The sequence below is a fragment of the Pipistrellus hanaki genome, assembly GCF_964339955.1.
Source record: "Pipistrellus hanaki genome assembly, chromosome: 4".
NCBI lineage: Eukaryota > Metazoa > Chordata > Mammalia > Chiroptera > Vespertilionidae > Pipistrellus > Pipistrellus hanaki.
Genome location: NC_140506.1, coordinates 68,421,105 through 68,446,760, shown reverse-complemented (window position 1 = coordinate 68,446,760; position 25,656 = coordinate 68,421,105). Strand labels below are relative to the sequence as shown.

Sequence of the window (25,656 nt, the reverse complement as noted above, 5' to 3'; positions counted from 1 at the left end):
GTGTATTCTATAGTACAACTGTCTTACTAGAGATTGTTTCATCTGAATGCTCACATTTGATCCCCCTCATTTGAACTACTAAAGTCCTTATCTGGCAATTTTTTTCTTACCTGTAAAGAGGAAGAATGTGGTTTTTTTAGGATGAGCAGCCAAAATGTGAGTAATGGCTCATTTGTGTTCCCTTCATTCACTTTCACCTGTGCCATTTCCAGGTAAAACTTCTCAGCTTCATAGGTATATGTGAGAAGTTTCTGATGATGATACACAATGGTTGTTTTTTTTTATATATATATATTCCTTTTTTATTCCATGGATCATCTGAAAATGGGAAAAAGAAAGACATAAAACATGTGATTAAGATACCACCTTTGTCAGAATTTTCTGTTTATTTTTCCTAGTCTGTGACAAGAGAAATTTTATATTTGTTTTTTACTTGCGAAAAATACAATTCCCTCAGAGAAAAATTTAATATACTTCAAGTTCCTTCATTCTAGAGAATTAAGAAAGTTATTTTCAATCCCACATTTTAATGAAAAGAGCCTTTTTGGGGAATGAGTTTTTAAGTTATGTTCCCACCAATAAAAACATTTTTCACCAGGCTGGTGTTAATCAGTGGTTGGGCAACAACCTATGAACCAAGAGGTCACAGTTAGATTCCCTGTCAGGGCATGTGCCCAGGTTGTGAGCTTGATTCCTAAGTAGGGCATGCAGGAGGCAGCCGATCAATGATTCTCTCTCATCATTGATGTTTCTATCTCTCTTTCTCTTCCTTCCTCTCTGAAATCAAGAAAATATATATTTTTTAAAACATTTTAAAATGCTTTACTTGAAACCACCTTTTAAAATCTTGAATTTACTGTGGACTTCTGTGTCCAACTGCTCAAACAAGGACAGAGAAATATGCCCATGAAAATTAAACTCTGCTGAATACAACTATGAGGCGGAAAAAACACGGGGAACATCTGTATTTTATCCTGCCAATATGTTCTCTCTTATTCTGGGAGCACAGGATGTCTTTACTCTGTCAGCTGCAAAAATATTATCTCTCGGCAGGAATGAAACAAGTGTAGAATATATATTACGCTACCACATTACATGCATACCTAAGCAGAAAACAAAGAAACTAGCCATTTAATATATAACTCAATTTTGCCTCCAGGGACAGATAAAAAATTTTTATAATAATACCAAATGGTACAGTACATAAATATACATTGGAACTGTGATAAGGCTAAGTCAGGCTCTTTAGGCTGGATGCTGCTGGCCAAAAATTTATCATCTGATCCCCATTCTTATCCTTCCTTCCCATAGACATGAAGTAGGCTATATTTTTGGTGAGGGCCAGGAATTTGGAGCAAGAGAGACCAAAACCCATCATCATTTTTCAGCAGATCGTTTATTTTTAAATATCTGTGAGAAATAATTATTTTTCAGCAGATCGTTAATTTTTAAATATCTGTGAGAAATAATTATTGGCTGATATCTTTCAGTTTCATTTCAAACATACCTTCTACAGAGGTTTCTTAATAAACAACCAAGTGAGTAAAAAGATATAATAGCAACTAAATCCGTAATTTAATAACTTCAGATGTTTTTAGTGGCCTAGTAGTATCTATCCTTTGTGGAATCAATAACTTTTCATGTGGAATCTTAAATCCGCTTTAATGAGCATTCTGCTGACAGTAGTTTTAATTACAATCTGAGATTCTACAAACAAAAGTAACAGAGACTTTTACCTAGATAACAATTTACAGTTAACTTTTGCAGACCACATGACTGATTTGAATGTATAAATCCCTGCAATTACATTATATATGCTTCTTAAAAATTTTATATGCTTTTAACCAGAGAATAAGTTATATGAGAAGAATGTTCTCAATGTGAAGAATCTAAGTGTTGCACGGTTATTTGCAACATGTCTGAGATGGCTCTTCTATGGCTCTATCTTTGAAAGCCCACACAGAGCAATAACATGACTGACTTCCTTATAGGCAATAAATGAAAAACAGCCTGCAATAATGTCACTGGCTTTCTACATAAGTTACATGTTTTACTGAGTAATCAACTTGAAATATTTGTCAATACATATTACCCTATATATTTTTTTAATCTTTCCATTCACTTCCTCTGGTTCAACTCTGACAACGTCTTCTGCATATTTCTCTCTATATAAGAAACCTTTTGGGTTCATAGAATCTATCCATGTAAAACTAATTAAAAACACCCACACAAAACAAGGGGTTATATCTATTGTCAGTGTAATCCACATTATCCTGTCTGCCCCAGAGACCCAAGGAACTCTGAAAGTCTCCAGAGAGTGTTCAGGAATGAAACTATAGCATTTGGGCTCATCATTCCTTCTCTATGAGATGCTGTCCCGTCTTGCACAGATGTTGCCCCATGGAAGCATTTCAAATCTATCACGCCTTAATGCACCAAAACTGTGCTGCATTGATTTCACCTTCTATTATAATACTGCTTTCCACAGAAACTCAAAAACTCCTCATTGAGTCTTGTGGGAGACATAGCACCAAGTAAAGCCTTCCCACCTTGTCTCTCTCCCTGGGCCTTCTAACAAAACCTCTCCTTAAGACAAAAGAAAAAATAAATAAATGAAATTCAGAGCATACAGAAACCCAGGCAGACTCCAAATCCCAGTTGGAGCCCTTTGCCCCATTTGTACATATCCGAAGGTCACCCCATAACAATGAATAACCTACTATGTTGCCTTGAGGACATCCTTTGCCATGCGTAAGGAAAATGCTAACCTGACAATGATGCTGGCACAGAGCAAAGCAAGCAGGAGATGAGGAGAGACCCCTATTCATGTCACCTGAGATCCTAAAACCAGCATCCACCTTTGGTCTCTCAGTGATATGAGTCAGTAAAATGCCTCTTTTTGCATAAGTCTGTTTGGTTTTATGTTACTTGCAACTGAAATAACCTTGACTAATATATTAATAATTACCAAATTTAATTGGGTCATATAAATATCATTGCCTTGGGAACTTGAAACAACAAATCTCAGACATGTCCAACTGTGAAAACTACAGCCTGATGAGTGACTTAATTAAACATGTACATATAGGTCACTTCCCAAACCACATACATGAAATGAGAGACAAATCTGAAGAATGGAAAAGGAAAAAAAAAAAACAAAAAAAAACTTTTGCATTGGAAACAATGTATTAAGGAGAAGACATCTGCCTAATATAGGACTTGGAAGATAAACAATTCCATTTTATGTTGTTATTAGATTGTATTACTCTTCATTAAAGTTAAATGCATTTAGAGGAATTAAACATATCAAAAACTTGACAGTGTAATATAAGCAATGATTCTTTGTTTATTTGATGACATCCTCCTGTGAATTGATTCATAATTTTAATTTTGGAAACCAGTATTTTCTTGACGGGGAATGACAGAATGATGTGAACTGCTACATCATTTTGCATGAAGTCATATCGATTATGAAAGGAAACACAAGCCAACTGACTTAACCAATTTTTCAAGGAGCATCATGACAGTAATGTTTCTATATTGTCTGAGGGGATCATATCCACTTAAGAACTGAAATTAGCCTCACTTAAGAAAATAAAGCGAAAAGAACTGAAATTAAATTTTAGGAGACAATCTCCTATCCTTTTAAAGATAAATACAGTGAACCTCTATAAAGACAAAATTTCTAAATATTTTTAGTAAAAAAATATTTTTAAAATCTTAATATTAATATCAAGAACCTATTGTGGATGGACACATGGTAAGCAAAAACAGATAGCTTGCAACCCAAGTGAGAGAGGAGAGCATTAATGTAATCACAGAGAATTACAATTCTAATTGGGATAAATGTCCCCAGAGAAATGTGCCTATTACCATAGAAGCCCATACTGGGGCTTTCTCCTAAGCAGACAGACCAGAAAAGTGTGTCCCAAAGAAGTGCTGTTTGAAGACTGAATAAGCCCTAAAGAGGGGAAACAGCATTCTAGTGAGGGAGCAGGCCTCTCCACAGATGTCAAGAAGGGTGGAATTTATTTTATTTTTTATTTTTTTTTTTATTTCAGAGATTAAAGGAAAGGGAGATAAAAACATCAATGATGAGAGAGAATCATCAATTGACTACCTCCTGTACCTCCCACCTTCCCCACCCCACTGGGGATCGTACCCTGACCGAGTATCAAACCATGACCTCCTGATTAAAAGGTTGATACTCAACCACTGAGCCATGCCAGCTGGGCTATAGTCACCAATTTATCATTCAACTGGATTCATTAATTGTTAACATTGTAACTTGCTCTATGTGTATGTTTGTACATATATATGTACATATATATGTATATATATGTGTGTGCGTGTGTGTGTGTGTGTGTGTGTGTGTGTGCGCGTGCGTGTATGCTTATATTCCCATGTTCCTATATCATCTAATTCTTAATAGCAAAGGCATTCTCCTTTGCTATTTACAACCATTATACCATTATGACATTCAGGAAATTTAACATTATCTAATATACAGTCCATATTTAAAATTTCCTCTTTGTTCCAACAATGTTCTCTTAAGTCTGGTCCAAAATCCAAACAAGGACCATGTATTGCATTTCCTTATCCTGTCTCTTTAGTCTCCATCAGTCTGAAAGTGCTCCTTGACCTTTTTCTCTTTTGTGACACAGATGCCTTTGAAGAGTGCAGGCTAGCTACTTTGCAGAGTGTCCTTTTCTGTGTGTGTGTGTGTGTGTGTGTGTGTGCGTGTGTGTGTGTGTGTGTCTGACTGTTTCCTCATGATTACCTTCAGGTGAGACATTTTGGCAGTACTATCACATAGGTGATGATGTATCTTCTCAATGTGTCACATCAGGAGTCATATGAAGTCAGCTGTATGGTTATTAATAATGATACTTTCACGTTTTCAACCAATTGAGTTCATATCCTGTAGACATAATCCATTACTGAGGAAACCAGACAAGAACTGCAAAAATAATTTCTATTTCCCCATGAGCCATCTTAATGCCAAGAAACATTAACACAGGTCATTTATACAGACAAAGCTTTATCGGTTTTATTCACTAGTGGTGGATATAGATCATAAATAGACACAGACATGAGAGGAATATCCTGCAGCGATTAGAGAAAATCAGTGAACTTGGGAATTAGAATCCTGAGAAGAAGAAAAGCATGGAGGCAAAACACAGACCTCAGGAGCCAGACTGTCTGTCATCTTGGCCCCGCTGCTCACCACCCGTGTGACTTTGGACAACTTACTTACCCTTTCCATATCTACTGCTTATACCTGTAATGTGGGTAATCATGGAGCTCATTTTACAAGGCTGGCATGAGCATTGAGTTGCTATACATGAAATGTCTGGCACAAAACAAGCTCTCAATGGTTTGGTGATGATGGTGCTTCCAGTGAAGGACCACTAAGCAACATGTGTTGGTTGAAGGAAGACATTAGGTCTTTATTAAAAATATTAGAGGCCTGGTGCATGAATTCATGCACAGGTGGGTTCCGGCCAGGGGGAGGGGCTGTGGGCAGTTGGTGGGCTGGCCCTGCCCCTTGGTCAAATTCTGATTGAACTCCCAATTGAGAGGATAATTTGCATAATACCCTTTTATTATATAGGACTAGAGGCCCAGTGCACGAAATTCGTGCACGGGGTGGGGAGTGTCCCTCAGCCCAGCCTGCACCCTCTCCAATCTGGAACCCCTTAAGGGATGTTAAACTGCCCATTTATGTCTGATCCCATGTGTCTAAATGGGCAGTCGGACATCCCTCTCACAATCCAGGACTGCTGGCTATCAACCACTAGCCTGCCTGCCTTCCTGATTGCCCCTAACTGCTTCTGCCTGCCAGCCTGATCTCCCCTTAACCACTCCCCTGCCAGCCTTATTGATGTCTAACTGCTCCCCTGCCAGCCTGTTTGCCCCCAACTTCCCTCCTCTGCCACCCTGGTCACCCCTAACTGCCCTCCCCTGCTGGCCATCTTGAGGTGGCCCTCTTGTGTCCACATGGGGGCAGGATCTTTGATCACATGGGGGCAGCCATCTTGGGTGTTAGAGTGATGGTCAATCTGCATATTGCTTTTTTATTAGATAGGATAGAGGCCTGGTGCACAGGTGGGGCTGGCTGGTTTGCCCTGAAGGGTGTCCTGGATCAGGGTGGGGGTTCCCTTGGGGTGTGGGGTGGACTTGGTAGGGGGCCTGTGGTGGTTTGCAGTCCAGCCACACCCCCTGGCTACCCAAGCAGAGGCCCTGGAATCTGGAATTTATTTATCTTCTACAATTAAAACTTTGTAGCCTGGAGTGGAGTCAAGCCCCCTGCTCACTCTGGCTGCTGCCATTTCTGTTTGGTTTTATGTATCTTCTATAATTGAAACTTTGTAGCCTTGAGTGGAGGCCTAGGCCAGCCAGGGCAGGTGGAAAGCTTTGCTTCCTCCATTGCTGGGGGCAACCCTAGCCTGCTCTTTCCAGCTCCATGGCTGCCTGGCTGCTGCCATTTTTCTTTGGATTTATCTTCTATAATTGAAACTTTGTACCCTTGAGTGGAGGCCTAGGCCAGCTAGGGCAGGCAGAAAGCTTGGTTTTCGTTTCCAAGGAAACCCAAGCCTCTCAACTGCTCTCTGTGTCTGCAGCCATATTGGTTAGGGTTAATTTGCATACTTGCTCTGATTAGCTGGTGGGCATGGCTGGTGGGTATGGCTTGAGTGGAGTGATGGTTAATTTGCATATTATGCTTTAATTAGGTAGGATTGTCTGACATTTAGACCCCATTAGAAATGTGATGGTTAATTTGCATATTATGCTTTAATTAGGTAGGATTGTCTGACATTTAGACCCCATTATAAAATCATCATCTAATTAGAACTACTTAGGACAGAAGAGTGTGATTTTAATAGTCAGATGACAAATGTTAACAGTTCCAAAATAAAAAAACCATAATCTTAACCATGAAATGTGTCCAGTGTCATTTCCCATTGAGGATTTTATTACCTCCTGTTGATTAGTGATAAATATATGACCTGTGTCTGTTGTATAAGTGGATATATGTATACTATTGACACTCCCACAGAAAGATCTAAATCAACAATAGGAAAAGGCCTGCTCCAAGATCTAGTCAAGAATCTAGTCTAGTCTTAGATTCCCTCCTTAAGCCTTACATTTTCAACTTGGTTTTAAAATTTCAAAGATATTTTTGTGATTAGGAAACATCCACAGTATCTCCATCCACTATCTTATAGATGTACTAGAGGCCTGGTGCATGAAATTTGTGCACTCAGGGTGTTCCCTCAGCCCTCTCACAATCTGAGAGTCCTCAGAGGATGTCTGACTGATAGCTTAGGCCCGCAGGGAGTAAGCCTAAGCCATCTGTCAAACATCCTTAGCGCTGCCACAGAGGTGGAAGAGGCTCTCCCCACTGCTGCTGTGCTCACCAGCCATGAACCCTACTTCTGGCTGAGCAGCACACCCCCTGTGGAAGCACACTGACCACCAGGGGGCAGCTCTTGCATTGAGAGTCTGCCTCCTGGTGGTCAGTGTTCATCATAGCGACCAGTCATTCTGCTGTTCAGTCAATTTGGATATTAGTCTTCTATTATATAGGATATTTGTGTTTGGTGGTCATGCTCACAGTGACCCTAGAAGTTCTCCCTGGTTTTATCTCAATACCTTTAATGGAATAAAAACTTTATTTTCCTCGTAGGATTTTCATTGTTACTCATTCATAGCTTAATAAAATTACTCAATTTTTAATAAAATATTTTCCCTTAAGTGAAATGATTATGCTACCAAATAGAACAAAGAGTAATCCTTAATTTTGTAACTTTATAACTTAAGTTTTTTTCTAAAATGTGTAACCCTATTAAAAATCATTTTTTTCTTGCAATATAGCAAGATATTTTAATTTCTAAAAGTTAAAAGTGACTTGATTGATTAACTATTTTATTTTGTTTAAGAAGAAAGAATCAAATGACATAAACAAAATTTTAAAAATTTTGGGGAAAAGAAAAGAAAATTTAAATAAGTAGTAATATATTTACTTTGGTATCATGTTACAGTTAGTTCAGGGGAAAATAAAGCAGGGTAGAAACATGATGAGACAATGGAAATAGCAGAGCCTGGAGATTCTAGGTTGGGGAGGGGAGACGTGGCAAAGAGGGAATGTTCAATACAGTTGGCCCAAGTCCCCATATCTAACCCTGCCCAGGGCTCAAGGTTATTGCCTCATCCTCACCCTTTCACTAGTCTTGGGCCTATTTTCCTAAACAGCCTGCTCTGGGCTTCCTCTTGCCCAAAAATACTGACTTCACTCATTACATCTCCAACTTAGTCTACCTACCCATACCCCAAACATATACAATATGTTTTCTTCTTTGTCTTTTATTTTTCAACTGATTCCTTCCATTTACCAAAGTTAAGTAACTGCTACCACAGGCATAAGTTTTACAGTCACAAAACCCAGGTGTACAAACATAAAAACTCCCTTTATTTGACTTCCCTCACAAGCACCTATTTCCACAGATGGAAGAATACTCAAATTTTCTAATTTAAGGAGAATTCAGGCATTTCTAGGATTTTTTTTTTCTTAGTTTCTTTGGGTCAATAGAAAGTCAATATGAAACTCATACTTTTTCCTGTTTCCTCCTATTCCTTACAACAAATTCTCTAAATTTGGGAGTAGGAAACAATCATAGCAAGCGCAGAGCAGCACATGAGAAGGCGAGCTCACTCTAGAAGAGGAGATGGTGGAACAGCCATGTCACGACCAACTGAAATACAGACAAGTTTCCTGAGAGTGTTATGGGAAAAGACAGAAGCATAACCTCAGCCACAAGGGACCACAGAAAGCTTCTGACAGGAAGTGATGATTAAGTTTTATCTTCAAGGGTGAGTAGGAGTTAGTCTGTTTAAGAAAATGGAGAATGAATCCTGGCTCGTTGGTTGGACATGGTCCTGTGCACTGAAAGGTTGCTGGTTTGATCTCTGTCAGTGCACATGACCAGATTGCAGGCCTCATCCCCAGAAGAGAGCATGCAGGAGGCAACAAATGGGTATGTGTGTGTGTGTGTGTGTGTGTGTGTGTGTCTCCCTCTCCTTTCTCAGTTTTAAAAAAAAAAATCTTAAAAAAAGGAAGATGGAGAATGAAGTCTCAGGGGGGCATTTGCAGTGTCATGGAATCATGGGAGGATGTGACATGCTTTAAAAATGCAAGCAGGTCTATATGCCTAGAGGACAGAAATGCTCAGAAAAGTGGGTAGATGAATCTAGAAAGATGAACAGACTATGTAAGCCAAGGTGCTGGGATTGTTTTCCATGGGCCAGGAGCCAGCAAACTATATGTAAAATCCAAAACGGCTTGTTGCCTGTTTTGTAAACATTGTTTGAAGTGACACAGCCACATTCATTTGTTTATATATTATTTATGGCAGCTTTCACATACAACATCAAAGTTAAGTAGTTTCAACAGAGACTGTATGGCCTCCAAAGTCTAAAATATTTACTATGCAGCCCTTTACATAAAATTTGGCTGACCTTGCTCTAGCCAACTAAGATAATATGCACACACCTCTTTAAAAGAAGTTCTCATAGACCTAAAGTGTCACCTGGATATTGACAATTTAATATTTATATTTGTACAAAACTAAAACTACATATAAGCACCTTATGATTATAGCTCTTGGGCAACTATAAAATTTTGCATATTAAATTTACAAAAGTAATAATATTTAATTGATAGTATTAATCCAGTATGACAGTTGATATCATTTGAATGTAAACAGATGTCTTCTCCTAATATCACACTAACTATCCCAGTACAAGTTTTTTCAAACTCAGCAATTTATATCTCTTGGGCTATGCTTTTACTTACTGAACTAGGGCAAAACCTTTGTTAATATAACAAAAGACAGTGACTACATTGAACTTTATTTGCCCCAAATGCCTCATTTTGGGATACAAAGTTTCTTTGCCTTTTTTTTTTGTGTGTGTGTGTGTGTGTGTGTGTGTAAACTATTGTTAATTACACATTGTTATGCCATCGGTACAATCAAAACATAAATGAACATGCAGGCACTGAAATCAGTTGCCAGCACTTAGTTCTAAGGCAGCCATTCAGGTGATCCACAATTGCTCATATTTTTTAAATGTCATCTAAATGAAATCTCAGTGATTTTGAAAAAGCATCACAGAGAGCTGCATATCCTGGATTACATACAAAGCTATTGAAGAAATCACACAGATATTTATTGCGGCAACAAGATAGCTAAAACAGCTGGTCTGACCCAGGTGAACCCAACAGGTGGTAACGGATTACAGTGAAGAGAACACATATGAGAATAGCCTGCATACCATCTGGACAAAACTCTAACATCAAATGGTTGGGGAGAGGAAGGAACATGAGGGTGGGCTTGGGAATGACTCCCAGGTTACTGTCCTGGGCATGTATACTCATTAAGCTGATTAAAAAGAAGAGGTAAAAGTTTGGCAAGGGAAGACAGTAAGTTCCCTTGGGCATGTTGAAATTATGGAAGCCTTGAGACCAAGTCTTTATCCTGAATAAAGTTAAGTATATCAGACTGCACAGTCCTGAGTGATGACTGACTCAAATATAAAGATTTGAGAACTGAAAATAAGTGGTTGCTGAAGTGTTTATGTAGATGAGGCAGTCCACATAGAGAAATAGAAAACAAGAGAAGAGGAAATCACAAAAAGATGCTTAATAAAGAACTAGCCATTAGAGGCAGCTGTACGAGCATAAGTAACTATACATATGTATCCACAAATACAATCAATTCAGGATGATCTATACTAATGGAAGTAAATTGTAATATTCATAGTATGAAAAACAAATTCAAAAATCTCAGAGAGAAGAGTTTGCAGAAGATTCACTAATGTTTGCTAAAACTTTGTTGGCTCTCCCAGAAAGCATTTTAACTTGGATAAAAGGGCAAAATTGCCGGAAGCCAAATCCAGTATGTCAGCAGGGCTAAATCATCTGGAGATGGCTGAGGGCATTTCCCCAAACCTGAGGTCCAGTGCAATTTCTTGCTCAGGGCATTTCAATCTACATGTTATTACCTCCTACTGGCCAAACACCTGAAAAATCAAAGGCAGTTTCCTCAAAATGGATAATTTGACAATGGATTGTGTATACTAAACCCTGGCCTTTGAAGTATATATCTACCTTGCTATAATACAGTTTGTATTAATAAAAAGCAAGGGGTCCTGAGACAAGGGAGAACTTAGTTCCTTTAGCTGAGCTCTGACTCCCCAAATGCCTTTCAGATTTATGTGTTATCTCTGGACTCTTTATTAAGTTACATATAGCTCTTCTCCAGATTGCTGAACCCTTCTAGATGCTGGATCAAGACTCCTGGCACAAAATGATATGAAATATGGCAGTGACTGCTACTTGCTTACTCAATACCCATTCTGCCTTCTTCTTTATTAATAAACCTTAATTTTTCTCAGGGTAGAAATGTGTCCGACAGAAAACTGCATTTACCAGACTTCTTTGCACCTATAATGGCCACATGACACAGTTCAAGCTAATGAAATATAGGTGAAAGTCAGAAGAGCTTCTAGGAAGGAACTTGAAAAGACTCAGCTGACTGGAACCTTTGTCCTTACCCTTCTTTTTTTCTTTTCTTTTCTTTTTTTTTTTTTTTTTAATATATTTTATTGATTTTTTACAGAGAGGAAGAAAGAGGGATAGAGAGTTAGAAACATCGATGAGAGAGAATCATCGACCAGCTGCTTCTTGCACACCCCGTACTGGGGATGTGCCCGCAACCAAGGTACATGCCCTTGACCAGAATTGAACCTGGGACCTTTCAGTCTGCAGGCCGATGCTCTATCCACTGAGCCAAACCGGTCTCGGCTGTCCTTACCCTTCTTTCTGCATAGAAACATATTAAAGGTGGATCAACCATACTATGACTATGAGGTCCCAAGAACATGGCAAGGATCACTGAGTGAAATGTAGGAGACTCCTGAGGCTTCAATGGAAGTATTATTGTAAAGTATTAAAGAGAGAGAGAGAGAGATAAAAACATCAATGTTGGGAGAGAATCATTGATCGGCTGCCTACTATATACTCCACAGTGGGATCAAGCCCGCAACCTGGGCATGTGCCTGACCGAGTCTATTTGCCAACATCACCTGACTTTGTAAGAGCTTTATGGAGTTCCCAATCTGTTGTTCCAAACTGTGACCTCCAAGCTCATAGGTTGATGCTCAACCACTGAGCCACACTGGCTAGGCAAGACCTCTACTTTTTAAAAATCACTGTTTTCTGGGTTTCTGTTACCTGAGGTCCAGTGCAATTTCTACCAAACAAGAAGCTCAATTTGAAAACTATCTTAGGCAAAATCTCCCCTTAGTTAGCCTTTCAAAGTTAATAAAATGACCAGGAAAAAATTAACAATTGTTTCCCACCTTCATGTAACAGGAAGCTTCTCAAACCTGTGATTAGGGTCACCTGCTTCATCTCTTGATTGAACAAAGTGAGGGGAAAATGGGGGTGGACAGCAAGAAATTAGCTGACCGTGTTAAATGGGTTCCCTATACGACTGTGTCCACCAAATCTCCAAATTTGAGCATCCTCCAGCATGTTTTCCTTTTTGCTTTGCATTTCCCCCTCCATCCTTAAGCTACTGGAAGAAGAAAAATGAGCAATAAGTATGGATACATTAATTACTAGCCTCTGATGCTTCTCATTGTCCACATAATCAAGTATATCAATAGGATAATTTACTGAACTATTAATCGGTGCTTTTCATTGCCAGTGTTTTTCTCCCCTACTCCAAGCAAATAGCCAGGTTAATTGCTGCCTTACTTCAGGAACCTTTGCGGTTGAAGCTTGAAAGCAAACTCCTTACTATACCTGCCTACTGTATGGTCTTCAAGAGTTTGAGTTCCTGAAGTAGATTATGATGGAGGAGGGAGGCAGAAGCTGATGTAGACTTGGTTTCCACAAACAGCAAGGACCCATGCCTCACTCCTGATAGGACCTGGGTTGCAGGGGGGGTGGGGGAGAGAGAGACAGGGCCTTCAAAGTCTGTGACTGTGTGGTGAACCTAAGGGCAATGGGGCTCCCATGTGAAGAAACCCATGCAGCCAAAAAGAGCACAGAAGCAGAGCCACTGCCATTAAGGGTCTGAGTCAACTAAGATAATAGGACTACCATCATGAACCAAAAATTGGGGGCAAATTTATCTCTTTATCTGAGAGAGAGAGAGAGAGAGAGAGAGAGAGAGAGAGAGAGAGAGAGAGAGAGAGAGAGAGAGAGAGAGAGAGAGAGAGAAAGAGAGCGCGCTTCCAAATGACAGACTGAAGTTACTTTCAGAAAGGTGGGATGAAGTTTCAGAGGAATGTTTTTCACATTCCAGTTTATGATTCAAGGGTTGTTCCCACTACCAATACCAATTCCTTCTACTGGAGTTTGAGCCTCAACAGCATAGTCTCCCCAACCTGGTGCTTCAGATCCTGACTTTTCTTTTTCTGCATGAATTCTATATTCTTCTCACTACGCTTTCCTGCCTCTCCTTTGGCTTGACATTTGCTTCCCTTGAGGAGAATAACACAAGCTTTGGAACAACAGATTGGGAGCTCCATAAAGCTCTTACAAAGTCAGGTGATGTTGGCAAATAGACTCTCTATGCCTCAGTCTTCTCATCTGGAAAATGGGATCATAAAACTGACTTGCTTCATTGGGGCTGCTGGGAGGGATAAGTATATATAATATAATCATGTAAGACATCTGAAATAAAATAGTACTCAATCACAATTCTCCCACATATTCCTTATTTCATTTACTTCATTCTGTAAATCTCTTGACTTAGTGATTTCTGAGGATGAACTGACTTTTTTCTGATGATGAACTGACTTCAAGATCAGGAATTCCCAGGACAGAATTTCACCTGTGTCCCTTTCTGTGATAGTTACCTACCTCTTTGTCTTTGTATCTGAAAGATGAGCAATGAAAGAGCAAGCAAGGCAGACAGACAGCTCCAAGTCTCTGACTATAAGTTATAAATACTCAGGGGTTCATCATTCAAGCTTAACTCTGACTTATTCACCATTCCCTGCCTTCCAGCTTCAATCTTCTCCCCAATAAATGAGGCTTCAAGAAGTGGGTTTGAGGAAAAATGTGAAGGAATGCTTCAGGCTACTAAGAGAGATCATGGCCTAAAACCCACCAATATGCCTTTTGCTGCTGCTGACCATATTGCTAGACAGATGGAGAATGAGACAGGTCTACCACAAGAAGGGATTTGATGGTCTTTTCTTCTGCCCACAGTTTTTAGTTATCAAAAACTAAAATTTTCACTACCACAAAAAATCACCAATGAATGATACTTTAGTATTTATTTATTTATTTATTTACTTACTTATTTATGCCTCTCTTTTTCATTTACTTCATTTGCCTATTGTTTCTTTTTGGGGAGGAACCCAAATAATACAGTTACCCAAGAATCAGGCAAAAAGGCGTTATTGTCAAGGTTTCTTGCTGTCAGGATTGTAGCCCAGATTATCTCTGTAGTTGCTACTATGGCAGCTAGAGGGCAGTGCAATTCTCTCCCGGTACCCTCTAGCAGCCTCTGCATTTCCTCCCATCCTCCTTCCAGCTAAAGGCGGAGGGGAAAAGACACAATGGAGGGAAATATGCATATATATCAAAGAAGCAGAGGGGGAAGTGACTTAAAAATAAACCGGGAAGGTGAAGTTCACAGATAACATACCCTGGTCTTCTTGCTTCCTCCTCTATCACACAGCATTAGCTGCTTTCACACCCATCTAACACTTGTTTCACGTTTCCTCAGTCAGTGATACATCCTCCTCCTACACCCAATTCTTCAAATTCTTTAAATGTGAGCTCATCTCAACCTCACCCTTGTATCTCACATACAAACTCACCCAGTGCCTCCCTGAGTATACTGACAGGTCTCCCAGTATTTCTTCCTCTCCAGCTCAGAGCTGTCCCCGGAGGCCCTATAACCCTGACAAGATCTCAGTGGACAGACTATGGAACAGAGCCCAATTCCAGGGAGGGTGGCTGTTGGAGGGCTGCCCAGCCCCATAGGCAGGGAGGGTATAACTGGTGAGTGACTGATTGAGTACTGACATAAACTGAAAGAGCTACATGTATGAGTGACCATGGTGCCACCACAGGTCACAGAAGAAACAGGAGCAGCTGGTTCTTGAGGGCAGGGCAGAGCAGGGAACTAGAGCAGGGGAAAGAGAAGCCACAGTAACAACTTTACATTTGCAGAGACGTTTGTGCTTTCTAAAATGCAGGCACAAAGAGGCTGGTATATCTGGAGGGCATGTATTACAATAAGGAGGGCATGTATTAAATCTCCTCTTTACAGGTGAGAAAACTGAACCCATATGAAGGTTAAGCCTCCTGTTCCACCCAGACTGACCTTTAGAACAGAGTTGGGCTAGATTCCACTGCTAAGAAGAGAGTTTTCCCCAAATATCAGTAGAAAGTCATGTATCAGGAGCAAATTTATCGTGAAGGAAGGCATTTCTGATAGGGCATCTCTGATATAGTGACTTCTCACGATCTCAAACACTGATTAGACTCCTACTGATACCGTCGTAACTATTCTGGCCCTTTAGTATGTCTGTGTGCTCCGTGGAGGGCGAAGAAAAGAAACCACAGCTAAGCCCCAGAGAAAGAAAAGGTGATCAAGTGTGAGGGTTTCAACACTCTCCCTACTACAAGACCTACTGGGCCCTAACTTCTCAAGAGAGGTTTGAAAGCTGGGATGGCCTCACTCTCTTCCTCTCCCTCCTCAGGGAATGGAAGAGCTCACACTGAGGAGACTGCAACCCATCCACTAGAGATTTTTGCCTATTTTTTCTTTGCAACTCAAAGAGAGGAACATTTGAATAGCCTTCCCTTACTCCCCAAATTTAAGGAAGAGAAAGAAAAGACCAAAAATGCAAGATACTTTTGTGGTAGTCTATGACTTAGAATGTGAAAGTGGTGTTTTGGTTTTAGGCTTTTTGTTTTGTTTTTGAAATCCTCACCTGAGGATATTTTTACATTGATTTTTAGAGAGAGTGGAATAGAGAGGGAAAGACAGAGAAATAGTGATGTGAGAGAAACACAATGATCAGTTGTGGGTTAGGGAGAAACCTGCAACCGAGGTATGTGCCCTTGACCAGAATCAAACCCTAGATCCTTTGGTCCACGGGCCAAAGCTCTATCCATTGAGACAAACTGGCTAGGGCTGGTTTGGGTTTTAAATTGATTTTCCTTTTCTAAAGCATTTCTTTCACATAATTAGTGAGAGGCAAAGTGAGGCATTGCATATTTTGTATTTCTATATCCATTCTAGTAGATTTCAAGATAATGTGTGACTTTCTTTTAAACCTCTCTATGCTATTACCCAGGTCAAGCTGCCCTGTTTCAAGTTCTACATTAGTAAGAATTAACTTGTAGCTTGGACCTATGTCAAAAATGAAGAAACTACTATAACTCCATAATTTAATAGTATGGCTAAAAACTAAACTATACTTCTCTAAGATATCAATATCTATGTCTTTATACTTCTTTAAGATATCAATACCTGAAACTACCTATGAGAATCCACAAGTTTATAGTCTAGAATAAATAAGTAACTTGAATGCCCAATCTGTGTAGTTTAGTGATTGAGCTTATGACCCACAAGGTCGTGGTTCAATTCCTGGTCAGGATACATGCCCAGGTTGCAGGCTTGATCCCCAGTGGGAGGCATGCAGGAGGCAGCCAACCAATGATTCTCTCAATGATGTTTCTATCTCTCTCTCCCTTCCTCTCTGAAATCAATAAAAATATATTTGGGGGGAAGGGATAAGTAACTTGAATGCAGAGAGCCAAATGATATGCTAACAGTAATGTGAGTAATGAAGCTAGTTCACAGGTGGAAATCACCTTTCTTTTCCCTGAAAAAAAATGTTTCATCTGAGAATACTTCCAAATAATTCTACTACTTGCTGACATCTTGGATTTACTGTAGATTCTTATGAATTGGTCCCCTGAAGACTTACACTTCAAGATGGCACACAAAAAATATAGCATAGGGAATATAGTCAATAATATCATAATATGTATAGGGCTGGGTGAGTAGTTGAAATACTGGGGACCACTCCATAAAGTATATGATTATTTAACCACTATGCTGTACATTTGAAACTAATACATAATATTGAATATAAAACGTAACTAAAAATAAAAAATTAATTAATTGGGGCGGGGGGGAGGAAGATGGCAACCAAGCATGAGTGTTCATTTCCAGTTCCTCCCAAAAATTATATGGCATTTACAATGAAGAAATATGATATGAATAAAGTCATGACACCATTGTGACTATGAGAAAGAATGCACTGAGAAACAAATTTTGATACATTTATTGGCAACAAGAAAGAGGATGGGACCATATTACTGGATAAACCAGAATAAAGAAAACTGAGACCCAGAACACATTTGGAAGATGGCTGCAACAGAGGTGTGAGCCATTCTCTAGCAGTGTTTTCCAAAGTGTGGTAAGAGTACCCCCAGGGGTATGGGAAGAGTTTGGTGGGGGTACGCGTTGCACTGGAGTTTGGTGGGGATATGCACTGCACCGTGCTTAGCTGCGCCTAATTCTACGTTCTCATGAGTACGGGGGGTACTCAGCGTTATGAAAATTATAGACATATGTCAAAAGTTTGGGAAACACTGCTCTATGGAAAAGTCCTAGGAGACCCTAAACGTGTAGATGGCAAAAAATAAGGAATAGCATGCAAAGCAGCAATTAATGTAATTAAATAAAGGGCTGTTTATGAAATATCCGGTCCAGATAGCTCCCCCCGCCCCATTCCTATCCACTTGAATTAAAGCAATTAGAGATTATGGAATTTGAGCTGCAGAACTGCTGCCTTCCTATTCCACACCCACAAGCCCTACAGGAAAACCTTCCTGCCAGCATGTTTCACCCAGATTTCACAGTCAGACCATGGGCTCTAATGGTCAGTAAAGATGCTATAAGAGAAACAAGACCCACACAGCAGCAGGGAAAATCTATTCCAGAAATCTATAGGATTGATCACTAATACTTAAAGCCAAGATGAGATATTTGAGAAGGGACTTATGGGAACTTTAGGGGTTGATGGAACTATTCTCTATCCTGATTATGGTGGTAGAAACATGACTGTATATACTTATCAAAACTTATCACACTCAGCATCTTTAAAGAGTGAATTTTACTGAGTACAAATTATGCCCAATGAATCTGAACTTTTAAGAAAAGCACAAACCATTAAAGAAAAGAAAGCTAAAGTTGTTCACATCTGTCTGCAGCAATGGTTGTCCACTGTACAACTACACAGAGGAGTAGCAAGTGGAAAGGCTGGCCACATCTTAGCAGAGGCATTAAAATAGCCTGAAAGATTTAGAAGTAGAAGGGAAAAAAAGTTATGCAAACCAAGTACACACCAGACATTTTGAGGGACCTTATTTTATTTAATTCACATAGTATATATAACTACCTAGAGAGATGTAAAGTAGATATAAAGTAGGCTTCTTTAAAAAAAAAAAAAAAAAAGAACAATCAGAAATCAAGAAAGGGTTTCTGGAAATTAAAAATATATTTACTAAAATTTATTTACATATAATAAAGGGGCAAAAAATAAATAAATCTACTAAAATATTGAACAAAAAAAGAAATACTATCTAAAAAAAGAATAATATGTGAATTGACCTTACTTCTGCTACATCCACAAGCCACACCCACCAGCCAATCGGGAGCAAGTATGTAAATTAACCCAATCAAGATGGCTGCAGCCACGGAGCGAGCAAGAGGCTTGGGTTTCCCTGGCAATGGAGGAAGCCAAGCTTCCTGCCTGCCTTGGCCTTGGCTCAAGGCTATAAAGTTTTAATTATAAAAGATAATAAATCCCAGATACCAGGGCCCCTGCTTGGGTTGCCATGGGGCATGGCTGGCCAGCAAACCACCACAGGCCCCTTGCCCAGGCCACCCCATGCCCCAAGAGAACCCCCACCCTGATCCAGGACACCCTTCAGGGCAAACCAGCCAGCCTCACCTGTGCACCAGGTCTCTGTCCTATCTAATAAAAGAGTAATATACAAATTGACCATCACTCCAAAACACAAGATGGCTGCCCCCATGTGGACACAAGATGGCCACCACAAGATGGCCAGCAGGAGAGGGCAGTTGGGAGGGACCAGGCCTGCAGAGGAGGGCAGTTGGGGGCAATCAGGCTGGCAGGGGAGCAGTTAGGCATCAATCAGGCAGCAGGGGAGTGGTTAGAGGGTGATCAGGCTGGCAGGAAGAAGCTTTTATGGGCAATCAGGAAGGCAGGCAGGCTAGTGGTTGGTAGCCAGCAGTCCTGGATTGTGAGAGAGATGTCTGACTGCCCGTTTAGGCTTGATTGGGCAATGGGACATCCCTCAAAGGGTCCCAGATTGGAGAGGGTGAAGCCTGGGCTGAGAGACACGAATTTCATGCACTGGGCCTCTAGTTAAAGATATAAAAGCGAAGTTAAAATAATAGAGGACCATATACGAAGTTCTGTACCCAACTAACAAAATTGCCAAAAGGAGAGAGATGAAAAAACTGCACAGGTAAAAGTAATTAAAGAAATAGTAGTTGATGAGTGGATATGGTTTATACATAAATGAAATATTATCCAGCCATAAAAAAGGATGAAGTACTGGTGATATGGGTATGCCACAACATAAATGAATCTTGAAAACATCATGCCCAGTGGAAGATAGCAGACACAAAAGATCATACATTAAATGTTTCCATTTATGTAAAATAGCAAAAATAGAGAAAGCCATAAGATTGAAAGTAGATCAGTGGTTTCCAGGGGCTGAGGAAGAGGGAAATGGGGCATGACTAATAATGGTTGCAGAGTTTCTTTTGAGGATGATGCAATGTTCTAAAATTAGACAGTAGTGAGGGCTATACAATTTTGTGCAAATACAAAGCAATTTTAATCATTTTTAAAAGGGTGAATTTTACAGTATGTGAAGTAGGTGTTAATTTTTAAAAAGAATAGAAAATTTTTTTTCAGAATTCAAAAAAACAAAAATCCCAAGATTTAAGATTGAATATTGAACAGAATAAACATAGAGGTACTCATTCCCCAATCCATTCTTATGGAATTGAACACCAAAGAAAAAGGGGTAGGGGGTGGGAAGCTTAAAAAGAATCAAGGAAAAGTTACAGAAAAAGTGAAATAAAATTGACATTAAACTTCTTATCTGCGATATTGCTAGAAGACAATGAACACTGTCTTTTCGTAGATCTGCTGGGATATATTACTGGCTTAATTAGAATCAGACACCTAAAAGAATATCTTCTAAGAAGTAGTTTGGTTAAAATGTTGTTACCTGCATGATATAATGAAAACATTTGTGTTTTCACTCTCTATAAGAAAGAAGTATGACAATTAGCAATTTAGGATGGAAAAACACACCATTGTTCAAGAAACCAATGTACAAATATGAACAACTAAAATATGGCATGATTTTGAAGACTTTGAGTGTGAAGAAAGATAATCCAATGCCTAGAACATGCTCCCTTGAATAGTTTGTTGATATAGGATTACATTCCCTTTTCTATGGATTAAACCAATTCATTTGATTCTGCACTTGATAATATTTATATAGTAAAATATGAAAAGTTATATTTATTGCCGAAACTGGTTTGGCTCAGTGGTAGAGTGTCGGTCTGCGGACTCGGGGGTCCCAGGTTCGATTCCGGTCAAGGGCATGTAGGTTGGTTGTGGGCACATCCCTGGTAGGGGGTGTGCAAGAGGCAGCTGGTTGATGTTTCTCTCTCATCGACATTTCTAGCTCTCTATCTCTCTCCCTTCCTCTCTGTAAAAAAGCAATAAAAAATATATTTTTTTTTAATTTTAAAAAAAGAAAAATTATATTTATTGATTTAAAGCTATAAACATAATGATAAAGGAAATATAATGACTATGGTGAGGGAATCAAAGTTGAAGATATATTTCTCATCTTTCAGTGTGGGGAGGCAATATGTACTGTCTAAATAATGCATTTTAAATAGAAGAGGCAAATTACTTTAAATTATAGTCATAACCAGTGAGGCCTAAAAGCAGAGGCAATTAAAAATGGTTTTCTCTGAGGAGGATACTAGGAGCTGAGATAAAGATGTTCTTTTTTTATTTAATGCCTTTATATTTTGTTCAACACTATGTTTTACTACATGCCAGTAAGATTTTATGAATTAAAAAAATAGAGTGAGAACAAGTCCCAGACCTATAAACTTAACTGACTATAATTGTTAGGAACAGCAATATGCACAAAACTTGACTAACAATGACTTTTACCAGGACATATGTTACTTGTTCAAAAAGAGATCCAGAGGTGGGCAGAGTGGCTTGGTGGCTTGATAAAGTGGCTTGGTGGCTTGATAAAGGCTCTTTCCATCTTTCCATTCTGCCACCCAAAGCACTTGACTATGCTCTCCACTCATGATCCCAATGTGTGCTGAGCTCCAACCACCAGTTTTCTTACAGCCCCATCCAATCAGGAAGGAAATTGGCAGACAAAAGGGCCTGTCACATGATGATCTTCTTTTATTCCTTTTCCAAAAACATTTCTTCCCCTGCCAACCCATTCAACCCCCACTACTTTTACATTTTATCGGCCAGAATTAGGTCACCTTCTCACCCCTAAACCTCTCCCAGGCAAACAGGTAGTTCATCATAATTGGCTTAGGCCAATCCCATCTCATCACCCGGAGCTCAGTACATTGCTCCTTGTATATAATCAGTGTTCTCTAATAGTGACTTAGCAGAGAGGGCCGGCTTATTGGATAGGCAATAAGTAGGTCTACCAGGCTGCCTGACCAATTAACTAGCCAACCCTCAGGAGGAAACAACTGCCGGCAGAGCTGGCAGAATCACAGACTGGATTCTTTCATGGCAGAAATCTATACAGTCATGAGTTCTTAGTCCTATGTTGATTTAATGTGTATTAATCTCTTGACATAAAACCATTATTTCTGTGTTGGCATCTGCAAATTAACACTGGCTTCTGGGGAGTAACTCTTGAGAGGAAAAAAAAGTCACATCACTGCATATTTCAAAGGTTCAACATCAAATATTTATCAAGTGTAAAAACCCCGTCTGTTTGAGACTGTTAAAATGATTAATTTTACAAATAGCTACTAGAAACAAGGCACATCTGACACCCTGAAGAATTAGAAAAGGAGGCAAACATTTTCCATTCTTAATTAAGAAAAGTTAGTCCCATTCTCTCCATTTTCCCTCCCTTGTATCATCTTAGTGTCCCTGGCACATTTCAAAAGTCAAAGAGTTTCCTGAGAATTCCATATATCAGAGAGTTATTGGATTGCTTTTCAGCAGTTCTATCATGGCTGATTTACTAATATAACCTGTAGACTCTCCATGAAATCTATACAGTACAAGCTCATCTTGCCTCAGAATTCCCACCTATTTTAAGTTAAAGGCTTAATGAATAGATGGGGTCTGACATATAAGTGCTGCTCACTAGTTCACTGTCAGAGAAGGTCTGAATAATTAGCACCAGCAGCTCTTCTTTCCAGATATTAATACCTTATATCATAAATGTCAAGCATAGCACAAAGATGCGACTAGAAAACCTCAGAAGGGAAGGGGGCCCATAAATCATGAAGGTTTCACTCTATTTTCCTTCCATTTTACTCTCAGAAAATAAACCCAAGGTGGTGAGATTTAAAGTCTTGACCTCCTCTAACTTATTGCAGATCATTGTGCCTTCCCTGGAGCTGTGCCCTGGGGAGGGCTGGAAGGGGAGGAGACTGCTCAGCTGGGGAAGGATAATGATGCATTCAGAGGGCAAGAGGGGTCCAGTGGAAAAACAAAACCTCACAGCTGCACTGCGGGCAGTTCTGTGCCCTTTGCCCATGACACTGAGCTGGGTGCACTTGGGACAAGAAGGCTGGGGAGTTGTAGAATGCAGGCCCATGTGAGGGAGGTGTTTTTATTTGAAAAAAAAACTCAGCCCCTGTCCTACTCAGTAAAGAAAACAATCTCTTATTTATGGTGAGAGAACAAGCGTGAGGATGAATGTTGTAATAAATTTTAATGAATTTGCTGAGGACACCAAGCCCTAAATAAAAACCCTATTTAAACTAGGCAATCACTCTACAGTCAGCAAAGCTACATCCCAGCCCGCCTCCAACAACAGATATGGCTCTTCCATGCAATCATAGGAGCTCTAATTTGCAGATGATAAAGTTCTTTCTTTATTTATTTAAAATATATTTTTATTGATTTGGGAGAGGAAGGGATAGGGAGAGAGAGAGAGAAACATCCATATGAGAGAGAATCATTGATTGCCTTCCCCCTGCATGCACCCTACTGGGGATCGAGCCTAAAACCACGGCATATGTCCTGACCTGGTATGGAACCATGACCTCCTGGTTCAAAGGTAGACGCTCAACCACTGAGTCACAGCAGCTGGGCAGAAAGTCCTTCCTTTAAAAAACAGACAAAAACACTATATTATCTTTAGAGAGCTTTGGGGAGGTTCCTGTGATGTTGAACTTGAGTCAGTCTCCCTAAAACTCTTGTCAGGGCCTCTTATTTCCATCCTCTGGGAACCCACTGGGAATTCTATCTTGTTTTTCTTCTAGAAATCTTTTGTGTATTTGTAAAGTGCTATTTCAAACCTCCTGTATCTCCAGCCCTGGGTTCTTTAATCATTTCTCCTGTGACAGCCTCACATTTCAGGGTCTCATATGAATAAGGGGTACAGTGAGCCCCTTAAAGTGAGTTCTCTCAAACAGTGAGTAAAACAGGACAGTTACCACAAAGATGGCAACAATACTTACATTTCTTGAGCACTTACCATATGCCAGGCACTGTTATCCATGCACTATTCATTACCTTATTCTATTCTTTAAAAATACCACATAGTAACTGGTTTTATTTATTTATTTATTTATTTTAATTTTATTATTATTTTTAATTGATTTCAGAGAGGGAGAAGAAGAAACATCGATGATGAGAGAGAATCATTGATTGGCTGTCTCCTATATGTCCCCAATTGGGGATTGAGCCCACAACCTAGGCATGTGCCCTTGACTGGAATCAAACCCGTGACCCTTCAGTCCATAGGGCGACACTCCATCTACTTAGTCAATCCAACTAGGGCAGTAACTGGTTTTATAATTCCCAATTTATAATGAAGAAACTGAAATTCAAAGCCATAAGTCACCATCCTCAAGATCACATAGCAGAGCAGAGCTGGGACTGACTCAAGCCTGAGCTCTCAGCCCCTGTGCCATCTCATACTCAGATCCAGGACTATGCCTCCTTCATTCTAGGCTTTTTTCTTCATAAATATGGCTGAAGTCCAAATTGACTGTTTCGTTAGCTCATTGAGTTTCTTCTCAAATTTGTATCTTTAGCCCAACTCTCTCTCCTGTGTTCTAGGTTTATATCCAACTGTGCATTACCACTTAGACAATGCCAGAGTGGCCTCAAACTCCACATGTCCAAAACTGAATACATCACCTTCTCTCCCAAATATGTTCCTCTCCTGCTGTTGCCCAAAAATCAGGACATTTTTCACTGTCCACTCAGTCACCCCCAGATAGAAGCCTAAAAGTCACTCATGAATCCTGTCTTATCTCCACATTCACATCGCCACCAAGTCCCTGATTCCTCTATTTTTTTTTTTAAATCTCTGCCCACTTCTTTCCATCTGTAGTTTCATTAGTGGAAGAACCAACATCTCTTGCCTCAATGCCTGTAAGGGCTTCCTAACAGGTCACCAGGCATCTAGTTGTATGCCTTCCTGCCTCTTCCCTTCTCTACAGTGAAGCCAGGAACCTTGCAATAAGAAAATCAACTTAAGTCACTGCTTTGCCTAAAACTTTTTCATGGTTTCCCATTCCACTCTGCTCCAGTTTCTTCTCTCATTATTTTCCCCACCCTTTATACCACAGATTTAATGAATCTCCTCCTATTCCTTCAAGTTTTATATTGTTTTACCTCCAGGCCACAACACCTGCTGTTCCCTCTTACTGGAGCATTCTTTCTCTTCCCATTGCTTGGCAAGCCAACTCTCACTCATCCTTACAGATTTTAGTTTTAAAGTCACTTTGTCAATAAGTCCCTGTTAAAGCTATGTATTTCATAGGATACTATTCTTATTCAACCATTGCACCTGCCATTCTCCTTCGTCTTATTTGTCTCCATAAGGAAAAGAATTATGTCTCTCTTGTTCATTATCAAATCCCCAGCACTGAGCAAAGAAGGAGCTTGAAAAATATTCGTTGAAAGAATGAATGGCAGCCCAGCCAGTTTGGCTCAGTTGTTGTGTTGACCTATGAATCAGAAGGTCACAGTTCATTTCCCAGTCAGGGCACATGCCAGAGTTTCAGGCTCAATCCCCAGTAGGGGGCATGCAGGAAGCAGCCAATCAATGATCCTCTCTCACCTTTGATGTTTCTATCTCTTTCTCTCTCTCCCTCTCTAAAATCAATGAAGATATATAAAAAAAATTTAACAAAATAAATGGAGGTTAAAATTCTGCTTAAATATGATGAACCTAAGGATGTCTCCTTCAACATGTTTATGTGAAGTTGGTAATGTGGACTTCAAAGAAGTATCACACTTATTACTCAT

The 25,656-nt window shown here is 39.7% G+C and overlaps 1 long non-coding RNA gene across 1 annotated transcript in view; it reads right to left on the bottom strand.

Annotated features, from left to right (window-relative positions):
• Positions 1 to 25,656, bottom strand: part of LOC311621144 — a 169,600-nt gene that overhangs the window by 8,926 nt on the left and 135,018 nt on the right. The window contains exon 3 of the long non-coding RNA XR_014794793.1: positions 111 to 318. This is a non-coding gene — a long non-coding RNA (uncharacterized lncRNA). The remainder of the gene's footprint in view (positions 1 to 110; positions 319 to 25,656) is intronic.